General features: G+C 46.4%; 1 long non-coding RNA gene across 1 annotated transcript; it reads right to left on the reverse strand.

Moving 5' to 3' along the window:
• Positions 1–1,100: 1,100 nt before the first annotated feature.
• LOC135327720 (uncharacterized) lies at positions 1,101–3,562 on the reverse strand. Its single transcript, XR_010388109.1, has 3 exons — positions 3,268–3,562; positions 3,035–3,114; positions 1,101–1,369 (listed from the first exon to the last, which is right to left on the reverse strand). It is a non-coding gene; the product is annotated as an uncharacterized LOC135327720 (long non-coding RNA).
• Between the last annotated feature and the right edge of the window lie 12,958 nt (positions 3,563–16,520).

The following is a 16,520-nucleotide window of genomic DNA, read 5'->3' on the forward strand; positions in this document are numbered from 1 at the left end:
AGCAATGCTCTGCTGTTAATCACAACTCGGGTGTTTCAGCCGGCACCTGCCTTTCCTCCTAAGAGAGGGGTTAACGACTTCTTCCAACCCAGAGCACCCACGTGCTATTGTCCGACAGCAAATTCAGTCAGGAACGAGGCTAAGGACCCCCAAGGGAAAATTATGGTGTGAGCCGTCCTCTAGGCAAGGAAGAGAGATGAGGGAAGAGGGAAGCTTTGCCCATGTGTCCATGCAGAGAGGCTCTAAACAAGGCAAAGCAGAAAGAACAGCACAAGGAGCAATGATGGGCATGCAAGGCCAGAGGGAAGCATAGCTAAATAGGAGTTAGAAAAAAAAGCTTACAAAGGCAAGAACAGTTACAGGAAAGGAACAGCTGCTGAGGGAGGTGGTGAGAGGAAGAGCAATAGCAACGCACCCTCTAGTCCAGTGACCCGAAGGGACTCAGGCACCAAAGGGGACCATGACAAAAAACCCCAGGGAGAGAGGTGCACCTGGGCACCCTCTCTCCACAGCCAAGACGTCCCATCCCAGCAGGCCACCGCTCCACCTCCAGCTGCTTTGTGGCCTTTAGCCTGCAGCGGGGACCTGAGAGATGGCCGCCTGAGCCAAGGCTCTCTGGGTGTCCCCAGGGCATGGTTTAAGCCTGCCTAGCCACTTCTTCACATCAGCCCCTGCACTTCTAGAGCTAAATGCAGGCTCCCCTGAAGTGACGCTGAACCCTGGACCACGGGCACTGGCTCCTGCAGGGCACATAGCCTTCTGAAGGGCCAGCACCCTGGGGAGGTGATTTTACACATATTTGTAATTTGTTTTTAAAGGCTGGAGAAGCCTAAGCATAGAGCTCAGAAAGTGGTGTGAAATGACCTCAGCAGTTTTCTAATTGGCACCATCTAAACATTGCAGTGTTGTTCCCCAGCTCCCACATTTGCAATAACAAAAGATCCAAGCCAAGACATTCAACAAAAATGGGGTCACTGGAACAAAACACCCATTAGGGCCCAAATCACCTTGCCTTGCTGCATAACTAAGTGGCAAAAGGCACTGACTCAAGCCTGATAAGGGAGGACATCCACAGCACACGTTTCTCAAGAGCTCCCACATCGATCCCACTGGCCAACTGAACTTCAGCCTCTCTAACAATTTCCATTTTCACTGGAGAAACCTTTTATTCTGACCCTGGTGCCCACATTACCAGTCTGATAGCACAGTCCGGTGTTTGCAGCAGGACCAGTTGCTCTTGCTCCTTCTGCCCTGTATTTCTTACACACCTACAGCATCACTTATGGGACAGTCATGCCTCTTCTGCAATGCTGCTTCCTTCGGTGTTCCTGCTGCTGCCAGTCCCCTCCCAGCCACACAAGGCAGAGCTCTGGAAATAAAATATTCTTAGTTAATAGATGATTGGCAGTGTTTCAGACTGACACAGAAACCTATCCCACACAAAGGCTGTGTTTTTCCATCACATCGCTCACGTTTGTTTTCATACACTTCTCCTAAGAGGAAAACTGAATATATTTTTCTTCCTCAGGTCTTCCTTTATTCCAAGAAGCATCTTAGTATTAATGGTGAAGAAAGGACTTGCATTTTGGACCTCGAAAAGCGGTGCAAATGGCCATGGGTAAAAGGATTCACCATTTGAATATCATCCCAAGGCCATGCACATGAGGAAGCCAATCAGAATATTTTCTTTCGTCATTATGGTAGAGACTTCAGAAAGAGACCACCATTTTGCAGCCTTCCAGTTCCTGGCACATCTGGTTCCCAGCACTGGGGGAAAACAGCTTTGTTTCCTTGCTCAGATGGCAAGTGCAAGCGGGGACGAGAAGGATGCTGGAGGCGCGTGGGAAGGGCACAGCCAGACGAGGGCCAGACCTTGCTGCCAGCCCCGTTGCTCTCTGTTAAAACAGCAGGACCACGCTCTGGCGGAAACAGCTGAGCAGTGTCTGCCGGGAAACTTTGAAGCTACGACAAAGTTAGGAAACGCGCTTGTCAGATTCAGAAAGAAAGGGAAAGCTTTGACTGCAGCTGAAAAGTGCTTTTTGCCCTTTAACAAAGTTGCACCTCAAAGCTCCCCGGAGGATCTGAGCTGGCCTCTCCCTGGCTGCTTTTCTGGAGCAAGCGATGTGGCAGGTGTACTGGAAACGGGAAAAGAAAGGTTAGAAGCAGGATGGCTCATTAATGATAAATCATGATGTCACTCATCTTTGCAGAGAAACCAGGAAGCTTCTCTCTCTCAGGTGTGCCGGGGTCTTAAGAAGGAAGCGATTGCATGTAATGCTACTGGGTCTATTACCCGTAATTGTATCTCTTTTTCCACTGAGGTAATCGCATCAGCCTTTTGTGGTTCAGCTGGAGCGACAGCTTTCAACACCCCAGTCAGCATCATAAAAAGGGAGCGTCCAAAGTCCTGCAGGGCGGGAGAGGCACGCGGGGCACGGGCACCGGCTCTGCCTCTCACCAGCAGTGCCACTGGCGTTGGGGCTGCCCTGTGCAGCCCCCAAGCAGGCAGGCAGGCAGCGAGGGGCTGTGTGGGGGCCCGCGGCCCCTCAGGTGAGGGGACATGGTATTTTCTGAAGCATCTGCATCTCAGACACCTGCATATTCTTAAAAGTCTGCCCTTCAGCCTGCGGATGCATGAGTTTCCTCATGTCTAAAAGGGATGTGATAATTACCCGCCTCCCCGATAGCCGGAGGGGAGGAGCTAGGTGGTGTGCTCGGACGATGCTACGCGCCGTTACAGCGGCAGCACCAGGTGCCCATCTCGTCCCAGCTCCTCAGCGCTCCCCATGATGTGCCTGCCAACCACTACACGTCTGCCATCGCAAGTGCCAACATCGGGAGAAGGGAGAAAGTCTGATTTTGAGCCTGGCTCTGTTTAACACGATTTTCTGGAATGACACTTCCCGACTGCTTACTCAGCATCCACAGGGTTTTGCCTCAGGAAAGCTTCAGCCCCACCAGAGCAGCTGCACGTGTGCCCACCACGCTGCCCCTGAGATTTTCAATACACTTCTCTGAAATTTCTCCTGAATACCTTTTAGAGATTTCCTCAGTGTCTAACTGGTGCCTTTGTCTCTTCTTGGCAGTATTCATTTCTTTACTTGAAGAGTATCACTAAAATTCAAGAAAAAACACAACAGAAGTGTAATCTTGCTCATCAACAGAAGGAAGACCAGAACTAAGCCGGTCCGCTTGCTAGTGTTTTGCTTTCTATTTGGGCTAACATTAAACACTATTTTCCTTTATATAGGAAAGCAGGAAACGTACAGACAAAGATTTCACCTCAGGAACAGGAAATACCAGAGAGCGCTCCTGAAAACAGCTTGCAGGCTGAACTTAGCAATTTAAAAATTAGGACACAAACAGGCATCCATACACCCAAAGGAATATTTCAGCTGTGATCGCATCCAGCTATTTCAGGCCGGCAATCCGTCAGGTTTGGCCACTATGACAATCTTGAAAACTGGTGCAAATAAAGGTATCGGGCAGCACCGCGAGCCAGGCCTCCAGGTGGCTTATGTGCTGGATCTAAAGCAGCCAGGGAGCAGCCTGGCGAGGGTGGCTCACGGCAGGGTCACTGCCCGACGTCCCGGCTGCACTGCAGTCTCAGGGCCAGGCAGGGGCCGCGGGCACCAACCCGGCCGTGTGCGCGTGGGGCCTCGCGTGGGGCCATGCCGCGGGCTCCTGCCCAACGCTGGGTTTCACTGCAGGCTTCGGGGTGAGCAGACGGGACCCCAGAGGAGTTCAGGCCGTGGTTGTAGCATGTGAGGAAGGACACCCGTGAGCCTCTCCCCGCCACATACACTTGCAAATTCCTCTCTAGATCCTCATTCGTAATGACTCTAGATATGACAGCTTCAGCTGACATGAGCGGTGCCAAGGAAATGACCGCCCTGCAAGCAGAAACATTCACCTCCCCTTCGCTGGATAGATTTTAAGTCCTTTTGGACCAGGGCTTCCTGGCTGCCCTGAAGCGCCGCACAGATGTACTGATGGCTCTTGCCGAAGGCAGCTGGCACACTACCACTCTCTTATTAATGCATCCTCAAGGCTCTCGGCACACAGACATGACGCAGGCCATGATGAGGACGGACTCTGCTCAGCTGCAGATCTCATCCATTAGGTCTCTCAGTTCTGGGCCACTTCAGAATCATTTAGAAATACAGAAGTACGAGAACATTATATTTTTCCCTTTTTAAAAAGTGTAACACTGAATAACCCTGCAGTTCTTACTCAGGCATATTGCGCTTCTCCTAGGAGTCTGCTACCAATGTTTTTTCTCAGTAAAGCATTCAAGAAAACTTGCTTATCTAAACATGCCAAGATACACGAAACCCTGGGAAGAGACTAACACTGGTGAGCCAGGCTTGCAGTGATTAATGCAAAGACAACATGTCCTTACGGCTTTCATTCACAAATATCACAGGCACCTGAGTCGCTGCCTATCCCGCAGACAGCTCCCAGCACGCTGCAGCGCTGGGGTTCGTATGCGCCTTGCGGCGTTTCCCCTGGGTCGGCTGCCTTGCCCGCCTTGAAATTTCACTGCGCCCTGCATCCAGAATAAAAACTATACTCCAGCTGCGCTGGAGGTTTGAAAAATTGCTCAGACCACCATTTCTTGAACAGTGCGCTGACTTACGGAGTGTATGTTTCTAATCTCTCAGCACATGCCTGAATACCACGTTACCCAGATACGGGAGCTGCAGGGAAAAAGCCACAAATGCCCTAGTCATTAAAAGATCTAAGGGCTTAGTCCCTGAGCAGAAAGTTTCTTCTGTTTTCACGGGGTCACAGGTATCCCACATTCATTAATTCATAAATCCCTGTATTTTTATCACCCGGGGACTGTCATACTGGGTCTGACGGGTCTTTTATCCTGTATCCTGCCTCCAAAGGAACCAGCAGCTGGTGCTAATGGAAAGCGGGTAGGAAACAAGGCATGCACAGCCCGTCCCTCTCCGGGCACGTCCTCCTTCCTTCCCAGCAGCTTTCCTTTTTCTTACAAGGCAGGAGGCACATCCATGCTCATGGATAACTTATCTCCTCAGTTCATTCCCGGGCCTGGGAGAAGGCAGGCGTGCTCTCAGGTTGCCGACGAGGATCTGGTGCTGCTGTACGGGCTTTGCAGGGGTGATTATTAGCTTATTGAAACGAAATGGCTGTTGATATGAAAAGTTTTGATACAAAACCAGGACAAGGTTACCTGAAACTAGGATGACTCCTTTTCTCGATAACAAATACACTGTTAAGGAACATCATGTGTTGCCTGTATGCATCTAGACGCTAATGAGGATTAATGCACAGGTAGCGTATTATTAACACTGTAAAAAATGGCAGCAGCCCCCCTTCTCCGCTTGAAGAAGAAGGGACGGAGACGAGGTTTCCACCAGGACACCGTTGCACCCCTCAGCCTGGAAACACATCATTGCTAAAAGCCCGGGATATCCACTGGCGACAAGGGGGTATCGATGGCCAAGCCGCAGGCGGAGGGAAAAAACCCAGTGCGAACTGAAGCACAGCAGCAAAGCGGAGGCCTGCCGCAGGCCGCCCGCCGCGCGGCCCCGGCCCCGCCGCCGGCACCCCTCCGCCAGCTCCGCGCGCGCCCGCTTTGAAGGCCGGAGAAAGGCGCCCCGGCCCTTTCCTCTGAGCCCGCAGCGCGCGGCGTCTGGCTCTGCCGCTGGGCGCTTTATCACCTTCCTGCAGGAGGACATGAAACGCAGCAGGAACAAATAAATACGGGCCGGCCCCTGCCCTCGCCTGCCCCGCAGCCCCCTCCAACGCGGCGACAGGCCCCAGCGGCGGCTGCCGGGCGCTCGTGGTCGGCTGTGTCCCCACTGAGGGCTGCCCGGCGGGAAGGTGCCGTCTCACCCCGAAACCCGCTTAGACGCTACCAGCCCCTCACGGGTCTCACGTGGCCACGAATTTCGGCAAATTTGGCAGCGCCCGCGCCAGCGAGTGGCCTGCACTGGGGGTCTGTGCGGACAGGCCGTGCCAGCGTGAGGCCCCACAGGCCCGGGACGTGGGGCTGGGCGACTGCCGCCGTATCCAGGGAGCGGCTGGGAGGTGCCGGGCTGGCTGGCGAGATAAGCGCGGGGCTGCCCCACACCGGCGGCCGCCCTGCCGCCCACAGGGATCGTGCCCGGCGCCTGCGGGGAGCTGCTGGCGGCAAAACGCAGCCCCCGCGAGCCCCCGTGTCCCCCATGGCTTTTCTCCAGTCAGGCCTCGAAAACCCAGTAGGCCTTCTTCAAGCTTTTTTGTTGTTGTTGTTTATCTAATTTTTGACTGGTTTTAAAGAGGGGGTAAAAAAAAAAAAAAAAGAAAAGTGTAAGGTGCCATCCGTATTTCAAAAAGAAGAAACGTTGCCTAACTCAGTTATTCAGTTGCAGGGAACAATTTATTGTGTTTTTAGCAAGCTGTAGCTTTATTTGTATTTTGCAGAAGAAAAGCTGTGTATTTTGCCAGCCTAGCCTTGCTGATTATCCCTTCCAGAAGCTTTAGATAATTATTTGGTTCAACATATATCATTTAAAGGGTAATTCATGTGCTAATATGTGTAATCCTACGGCACAGTTTAATTGCAAGATTTGAGGGCTGCCATTGGAGCGCGTTGTTGGAACTTGTTTCTCTCGTTCCTCGATGGGTCCTAATTAGTGCAGTGCAAATAACTGGTTTCCTAGTGTGCTAGCAGTCCCAAAAAATCTTTAGAAAAAGCTCTCAGGGTCAAAATGCTTTGCTATACTCAAAATGCTGAGAAAGTTTGAACGTATAATTTCACTGATGGAAAAGAGTTTCAGAATGAAAAGTGGCTTCAGACTCCTCTTTTTTTTGACATTTCAAAAAGCCAAAGCACTTTACAACAAAAAGTCCCCCCCAGGGCCTACCACTTCAGTGCAACCACCATGAACTAAAGAAATGTTTGTACTGGTATTTTTAAAATCTGGGAGGAGGATGTAGAAGCTCTCTGCTGCTCTTACTTTAATCTCATTAATGGGAATAGAAGTTGAAAGCACAGAGTAAACCAGTTGCTTATAAGTGACCTGAGAAAGGGCTTTGTATGCCCCAGTGCCCCAAATCACGTCTGCTCTTTCCAGCCATGCCAGCTGACCTCACAGAAGATATGATCTCTTCTTGCCTGGTTATAAGGTTTGTTTTTTTTCAAACAGAATTGTAATATTTCCAGGACAAGCTCAAGCCTATTTAAAGCAAACAAGCGTATGTGGACACGTTAAGGAGCCTAAATTCCTCTAAAAGTTGCTTGGGACTTCGGCTCCCGCAGTGCACAGGGGTGGAGGTGCAAAAGCTTGGAAGCACTTCAGAGAGCGAACTGGTGCACACTGGGATTTTCGAAGCGCCTGAGGAGCACAGTAACACAGGGGTTGTTCTCACAGCCTGCAAGGCAGCTGGTCCATGGGAGCCTCTGCCGACTTACACCATGCCCCACACCCAGCTCTCCATGGGGCTGACATGGTCCTTCCTTCTCCTGGGAGCAGATGACAGGGCAGCCTGAGATTAGGTTGGGATGGGTCCCACGGCAGCCAGGGTTTCTCAGCCCACCAGTCTCACCAGCCCCCCATGTGCTGTGGCACCTCTCCTAAGCCCCCGGTAACCCCTTTCTCTGAGCCCTTCTTCTCTTTCCAGCCTAAGGGGCCAAGTATCAGCAGGATCTTTTGGTTTGCTGCACCTTTGCCGCGTTGCCTGCAGGCACTTTGTGGCGTGCTCCCGTTTCACCACTTGACACAGGAAAACAAAAAATAAAAAGTCAGAAACGTTATCTCCATGGAATCGTTCTGGATGAACCTCATCCGAGATGAAAAACAAACCAGAAGCATTTTCAGCATGGCCAACATTTTCCTTAGCTTCCAGAAAAGAAAAGTATGAGTCAACAGGCTAAAGAAATCACAGAAACAGGTGGTGAGACACCCTGTGCGGGATTTAGTATTTGTGCAGTTGTTGTGGTCCTTACTTAAGCTTGTTTTAAAATGAATAAAAATACCCCTCTGTGTTTGCTATTGATACACATTTGTAGCCATAAAGACAATGGAACCTTGCAGTTTTGCTCCAGCAATTTTATTTATTTTGAGACAGTGTCTTAACTCTTCTCTCCAGAGAGCCATTAAGAGAGCCAAAGTCTGGCCAAATCAAAATTAAAAAAAAAAAAACAAAAAAAAAAAAACTTTTTTCTGGCTCTTCTGGACATCAAAGAGAACAAAATGAGGAAAACCTTGAGCTTAACGGCTTCTGTATCCCTCCTAATTGACCTGCACAGGAGTCTGTCTCAATATCACTTTCAGCCTGCTTTAGCTAAATAGCTTCAGGATACAAGAGGTTAAAGCATCCTGCCGTGCAGAAAGCTTTTACTTGAAAGGTCTAACAGCCTTTCCCTTAATCTGCACTGTATAGCTGTGATCATACAACAGCTAAAGTCATGAGCTTGTTAATGCTAAAATGACAGATGTTATAACAACAGGGTATTTATTAAGTTTCCCATTATCCTGCTGTGTTCTCAGACCCCAATTTCTTTCCAAGAATGCTCTTTGGTTTTTAATAATCAAAAGTTAACAGAAGTCTGTTTCCATCAGTCTAACAAGAAGTCATGCAAAGTGGGAAGGAAAGGAAAAAATTGGACAGAAAACATTTTATAAACTCTCCTTCCCCCATCTCAGCTTGACTTCTATTAAAGGAGGAAGTAGTATTAATTTTGTCTTTTTTTCTGCCTTGACATTGCGGTACAGATTTCTCTTATAGTATTAACCTTCTACCTAAACACTTGAAAACATTGCACGAAAAGTCAGAAAACACATCACTTGAAGTCCTGGCGACTTTTGTCTCCCTTCACTTACACCTTCTGCTACTTATTTAGCAAAGCACTGCACGCTCTGTGGTGTGATGGGTGGTTTTCCATGTTACTGGATTACGAGGAAAACAGAGGCCCTGCCTGGGGGTGCCATGCCCTCAGTACTGTGCTGGGAAAGGCGAAGCCCTGCCCAGTCCACTGCCTACAAGTCACTGCGGAAAAAGTGGACAACCTAAAAAAGCCAGCTGCAGAGAGGAAAGATGGAGTAACCAGGCTTAAGCAGTCATTTCTGCATAAACTGAGTTTTAAGAGTCATTCACAGGGTCTAAACCCCTCAGTGATGTTAACCACAGCAATAAGTGCACTGGTGGCCCAGTATCAGCGCTGCTACGTCGCTGGTGCTGTCATGTCCATCAGTCACTAACTCCCTTAAATTTGTGATACGCAAGGTTTGGAAGCCTTTTCTACACAAAGAGTGAGATAGCTTTAAGTGTTAAAGGATGGCTCTGTATATGCAGTTTGTTGTTGATGGCCGTTTTAACTTGCCCTCCAAAGACCAAACAGGGTAGGCTACCTGGCCTGCAGAGCACTTGGGGCTCCCAGGATTCACGCCCTCGCTCCTCCTGTGCACGACGACCCCGAAACCAGGATGACAGCGCACCACGGCAATGCTGAGCCGGCGGCAGTCTGGGCTTCTCGGGAACATCTCTCCCGAGGAATGCCAGTTTTCCATCCTGCGGGTATGTCTGGTAGTTTCTTTCCCCAGCACAGCTGGAGTCCTGCTGGATGCCCACGAGCCATCTCCCATTCCTATTTCCTAAGCCATCCTTCAAAGGAAATTTTGGCTTCTCCGGGAAACTGAAAGCTGGGCTCCCTGTTACAGACCTGCTCTGCTCAGCCCCACTGTAACTGAAGTATCTTGCTGGCTCGTACGGAGACTAGGCACATCAAAACGTGGCTCTCACAAATAGGACTTCGCAGAGACCCACGGTTCGTACAAAGCAAGTCATCATGTTTCCTAGTCCCAGGGAGCAGTCCATATTTCTTTGCAAGCTATCTAGCGAGGATGATGGATGACAAGCATGACAGAGGTCAGAGCCATGTGTGGGCCATAAGCAGAGAGCACTTTCCACATCTGTCAGAGTTCCCAACACTGTAGCGGGGCAGGCTCTTGTGTTCATAATCCACTCATCACAGATGCTAGGAGATGGAAAACATTCCCCGAGGGGGTCTGTAATAACCATTACCATCATGTCTAATTTACTTAATAAAGAGCTTAGACTTACCAAAAAGTGCTGCAGTGAAATTTCATTGAATCTTCAGCTTTTCCTCCTCTAAACATGAGTGACTCTGCTTGGATTCATCATATTTGCAGAAGAAAACTATTCTTAGCAAGGGCTAAAGGTGTTGAGAATTAATCTAGCCCCATCTTCAGAGTATTCTTCCACATTCCCAGGTCTTTAATACGTTGCTTCCAGGACTTGAGTTGGTTCAGTGTCTTTTAATGTCACTGAGCATAGATGTATGTACTAGCATTGGCTTTGGCAGCCAGCACTCAGGACCTGAAGGTGTTGTTGTGGCAAAGTATTCTGAATTCAATTCAGTTATGACTTTCTCCTTTAAAAAGAATCTGTAGAAGGAAGCTGTTCAAAAACCAGGATGATTGATTTTGGTTAAAACCCCAAACACTTTCACTTTATTGAGAACAAATGCGTGTACTCCAAGGAATAGCTGAAATACATACTACAGTGATGGCACTACATCAGAAACTCTCTCCACTCTTCTCCACTGTACTTTTACTGCCTGGAAACACTATTGCAGAGGATGGGGCCTAACCTGGCATTTTTGGACAAATTTTCCACAAAGTCATCCTCATGTAGCCAATATTTTCAAGGACTACTTTTGCTGGACGCTATGTGTAATACAAGCAAAAATACATCTTAGGAAGAGATATGTTTTCTTTCATAATACCGAAGTAGTTTCTTTCTTGTAAAGCTTTCTTTTAAATCAAAGGGAATTTTCCACCCAATTTTACTGCTCTGGTCCTTGTTTTCACATGTTCCATAGCCATTAGAGCTTTGCATAACACTAGAGTAATTGTTAGTGGTGAGTGACCAGCTACCGAGATTGTTTCATTAGATTAAATTTTATGACTGAAACCTATCTTCTTTCTAGCTGATATTTAAAAAATACTATGCTCAGAAGAATTGGACAGATTTTGGAAAATGAAGTTTATTTTTGCATTTTGTGAACTACTTGGATTAGAAATCAGAATGCAGAATTAGTAAATCATTTTCTCGTTATCCATGAATCACCTCATCAGGAGGGCTAATTATTTTATTTGAAAACATCCTTAATAATAGCTTAAAATATTTGCATTTGAACTTTAAAAAGCACGCAACTATTTCTGTTACTCAAAAGAACTTTCAAACCCTCATCATCACTGAAATAGAGACGACCTATAACAATCCAGCTGTTTTCACTCGTTGCTGGTGCATGGCACTGCATTAATCTCAGATTTGTAATTTAAGGTTAAAGTTTAGAGATAAAGGGGAAGGAAAAGATGGCAGCAGCCCATCCTAGCTGTTTGTCTTACCTAAGCATTTTTGTTGTAGCCCAGACCAACGACTTTGCCTCTTCAAGCTGCTGTTTCGAAAGGGGAACTCCATGTTGCATAAGGGCACCCTACATTTTATTTTAAGTCACTTGCAGAAAAACTGCTGTATCACTATTTTAACCATTGCAAGCAACAAAACCACAGTACAAAGCCATTGCTTTTGTCAAGCTGCACTCTCTTAATGTAGGTTACTCTTCATCTGCTCAGGTGCTAAACAAGACTTTTGGTGTCTGATTTTTACACCGTTTTTATAGCAGTCTGCTGCACTTGGTTTTCTGGACTATCCTTTTCTGATGGAGTTAAGATTACGCTGGCTACCTTCTCAGTCTTGGAAAGATTAAAGTCTCAATTTCATCTGTGATGCGTTGAAGCCTTTTCTTTCCAAATCTTTGACTATCTTTGATTTTCACAGACATCACACGTAGGCCTCACAGTAATAAGCTGTTAAGCACTGCAGAGTTATAGAAGACGACCAAGGAACATCATTGCTCTCACCAAAACAATTGCAGAAAAAGAAAAAAGATAAGCAGTCCAAAACAAAAAAAATCCATACACTTGCAGTTGCTCATCTTTCTTCAGTGATGCTGTAATTTTGCTTGTTCTCTGCTAACCAGGGTGACCCCCGCAGGAGAAGTGCTCTGCCTTCCCAATACTACCTGAGCAGAAGGAAGTTCTTGGCAACAAAAATCTTTCAGATCAAATTCTCCATCCTAAAAGAGGCTAAAAACTCCACGTCCCCCCTTCTTTTTCCGTGTGACACGCACTGTTGCAACACTGCCGTGAAGTAATACCTAAGACAACCGTGCAGAGAGAGGCCAGCAGCTACGTGCGGCGCAGGTCCCGCTCTGGCTGTGCTCCGGCGAGGAGGAGCGCGGGCGGCGAGGAAACAGCCCGCAGCTCACTGACACAGCGCTACCGCACACGCTGTCGAGTTTTTTATCCAAACAGCTTTCAGGAGAGAAACGATATTTTGACATTACCTGGTTTTCTCAGATGCTCTTTAGAAAGGACACGCAAGGCCAATGTCCTGCAACTCCAGGTTAAATGGCACATTTCTTCCATAAGCAGTGTGCACTTTCTCAGCACAGGTGCATTACACAGCCGAGGCTAAAGCCTTCCAGCTAATCTTGTAAATTGGTAGTGAGATGCTTAAGCTTCATGGCTAAACCTCTCTGAATATTTTAAGGACGAAAAATCTGTAAGTCTTCAGCAAATGTTATCAAGGTTTTGAATAATTTATACATCTTTGGTGATCCTCTAAGCTTTTCACATACTGCTAGCAAAATCACGCTGTTAGTGTTACGTAAGTGCAATGACGACACAAAAGTTCTGCCCATGGAGCTTGACTCAATATATATTTTCTGTAGTTTTCCCAGTCTTTGATAAAAGATAAGTGGGACATTACAGTGCCAAGCGTCATTCCACTTCCAGGCTGAAGCATATGTCCCACACACCTCCCTGCTCGTGATATCTGGTGGGCTAACTCATCAACGTCCCTCCTGTGCACCTACTGTATGCAGAGACATTTTCAGACTAAACTCTAAACATAGCTACCAAGGCTGGCTAATACTTCTTGTGATAATTAAACACAATTATTTCTTAATTTTTTGAACAGCAGTGTGAGGAGAAGAGCAAATTCCTGCCAAACAGCACTATGTAAAGTATAAGACTTCCGCCACTATGGACATTTAGAATATAAACAGTTTTAGCCCAGATTTTACCTGGTGTTTTAACACAAACTGTCCTACACTCAGCAGGCAGCATGTAGAATCAACCCCATTCATTTGGGTCAAAACCCTATCACATTGCCATAAAAAAACAAAGCAAAATGTTATCACCCAAATGTTGTTAATTCACATAATCCCTTTCTCAAGGGAAAATGAGCTCTTCAGCAACTGACTGGGAAAGAGTCCTCGAGCATCGCAGGACAAGAGCGATGGGCTGTGCCTCGAGGCAACGCTGGCCTCTGCAAAAGTCACGAGGGTATAGTAATATACCCTGCATTTATCTGGGAGAATACTCACTGCTGAGCTAGGGTGTGAGCGCTTAATCAGGGAAGTGCCAATGACCCAGTTAACTGCTCAGACTTACCTTGCTGTCCTCACGGTACATACCTGCCGCACTGCTCCCTCAGCTAGAGGGATGGCATGGCAACTTCAAACAAATCAGCAAAGCCAGCTCCAGCTCCGCGGCCCTCCCCTGCTGCCCAAACAGTGCACTGTCCGCAGTGGGCCGGCAGCACCGGGGTATGCGCGGCAAACATGCTCTGAAGCAAATCAGAGTGGCAGCAAGTAAGTATCTCACTCCACTGAGGTTATGCCTCTACTGCGGAGCACAATTGAAACACGTGTTGGCAAACCTGAAACGAATCTAATCTAATCAATTAAATCTAACAAATCCACCTTGCAATTCCAGCAGCGATGGCAGGGAAGATGGTGCAAAACAGACCGGCACAGGCCAGCAGCGCAAGTACAAACGCAGGAAACCCAGCAGGTTGCACGTCCTGTTCCACAGCATCAGCACGGCTATTCTTAGCTGTGCTAGCTTAGAGTAAGGAAAACGTGGGATGCCCACCCACGCTGCAACCAGATGTGGAAAATGTATAACATGAGGGGGGATTAGTTTGGCCTGACCAGCAGGACGAACAACATTATTTTGAAGTTTGTACTCATTGTCCATAAAAGAAAAAGCCATATATATATAAGCCATATATATATATATATATATATATATATATATATATATATGAATATGATAAACAAAGAGGAAGATTTTCTTCTACACATCTGAAGGCTTGAGGATCTCATCCTGAAGTTTCAGTGCCAAAGGCTTCATGCCAGGTTTGGGATGCTCACACAGGCCAGACTGAGACAAAAGTTCCTGCTGAAAGCGCTCTCCTGCATGGAGTCAGACTCAGTTTCACCCCCATCCTGCCCTTCCCCTGTGGCATCAGCTTCTCCAAAGCAAAAGCAGCAAGAAAGAATTCTTCTAGGAGTCGGATCCGGTCCTTGAGGTGGTCATGCAACGGTTCTCCTACTTGTCTTGGGTAGGAGATTGCAGTCTAGGATTGGCAGGGGTGAAGATACATGTGCAAGCAAAAATAAGCTACAGACCTGAAGCTTCCCATAGCATCCTATTAATTAAAAAATCCACACTAGCATGTCTCACAAAGAATGCCTATTTAAGAACAGAGCACATTTTTTCATGATGATGTAGAAGTAGACAAAACCTATTCACAGACAGTGTTTACAGTAAAACCAAACATGCCTTCCCTACAGCCGTATAGACCTAATAACATGGAATCACCTTTCCTCCTTGAAGCAGAAAAAAACCAGTTGCCGAAGCTGCATCAGTGAAGGGCTCCATAATGAACACATCATTGCACGTTTATGGACAGCTCAAGGCAGACCATAGCAACAGTCCTGCCCTCCTCAGTATTACTACTGACAGCTATATATTTTTTCTGCAGTCAGTACTTTTCTCCCAACAACTTTTACATACTGCAATGTTTCTGAACTGAAACAAATCAAGCTACAAAGCAGTACAAACATCTACCAGCAAGCACACCTTGTTGACCTGTACATTAAGATACTTAAATACTGCCAACTAACAGGAGCAGACGATTTTTTTGATTCTTTCCAAAGGATATTTTTGCTTGGAAAAAAATGCATTCTGCATAATTCTAATTAACTCTTCGCATGATACTAAAACTGAGCAACTGTTATTTCAATTGCACCTGGAATACACATAGTCGGAGGCCATGATTTTACAACCCATTTATTAACTCTGCTTCTACTTGTGCTGCTTGTGTTTGTTTCTGAGATTGTGGGAGACTGTGGAAGTGCATTCCTACCAGTCACGTCTCTTCCTAGAAATTAACCTAAGACAGAAATCCCAGCTAAAAGTATTTGACACTACAGAGCTCCATTTATTTTCTCAGAACTTCAGTACTTCATACATATATACATATATATATATATATATATGTATATATAGCATTTATTTAAAAAGAAGCCAAGAAGAAATTTCATCGATGAAATCTAGCTATGTGGATTATATTTCAACATTGCTCAGAACCAGGATCCAGGACACAGGACATGAAAAAAGAAACCAAATTTAGCCCGTGTGCTTTTTGGAAACATATAGATGAGAGATATTTTTCAGTACTGTGGTTTTGCTTTTAAACTATTTAGATAACACAGTGAATGTAAAAAGATAAACCTGAGCCTGCTAAAAGATAGTATTACACCTAAAAAAGCACTGTACCTAAAAAAAGGCAGCTAACCACACAAACCAAAGGTCATAAGGAATAATCAGGCCTCCTGTTATCAGCAAAGTTAGGTTTAACTTGGAAAATTATCAAGACTGGCTTTAGTTCAGGCAGATGAAGCATCCACCTCTTTCCATCCAACAGAGAAAAAGCCAAAATTAACACAGAACTGAACAACTTAAACACAGATCTAAAAAGAGAGTAACTGATGCTATGCTGTGAAACTAAAATAGAGCATACTTACATGCTCTTAAAAATACTTCACAGTATTTCCCATCCCCTTCACATGGAACTTGGAACATCTAGATATAAAATTCACCCCGTCTGCCCCTGCCCTGCCGGTTTCTCCATAGCTGAGGAGATTAGAAAGTGCAAAAGGGGGGCAGAGGAAAGAGAAAGGCAGACAGAAGCCTTCTCCCTCCCCCTAAACTACACCAGTCAGTGTCTAAAGTCTGATGGCCCAATTTCAGAAGCACAAAGTATCAGTTTAGCTAAACTTGGCACAAGTCTTAGGACATTCAGTGGGCTCTTCTATTTTTTGGAGGGGAGGGGAGAATGGGGAGAAGGAAAAATCCAGAATTAAGATTATAATACAGATACAATTTCCACAGCAAATTTAAAAATATCACAGTACTACTGATTTTTAAAAAGCCGTAAAACCTAGATATTTTCAATTGTTCTTCAAAAGACAGTCTGTACTGGCAGAAGCTTTGGACTCACTCCTGCAAATAATTTTTTGCATGCAAGTAACTACTCGTCAGCCCCAGGAAACTATTTATGAATTTAGAAATTTAGAGGACTGAGCCCTTCCCATGACTTTTTGGGAGTCACAAGTCAGA

This window comes from Dromaius novaehollandiae, chromosome 3 (assembly GCF_036370855.1).
Source record: "Dromaius novaehollandiae isolate bDroNov1 chromosome 3, bDroNov1.hap1, whole genome shotgun sequence".
Classification (NCBI taxonomy): Eukaryota; Metazoa; Chordata; class Aves; order Casuariiformes; family Dromaiidae; genus Dromaius; species Dromaius novaehollandiae.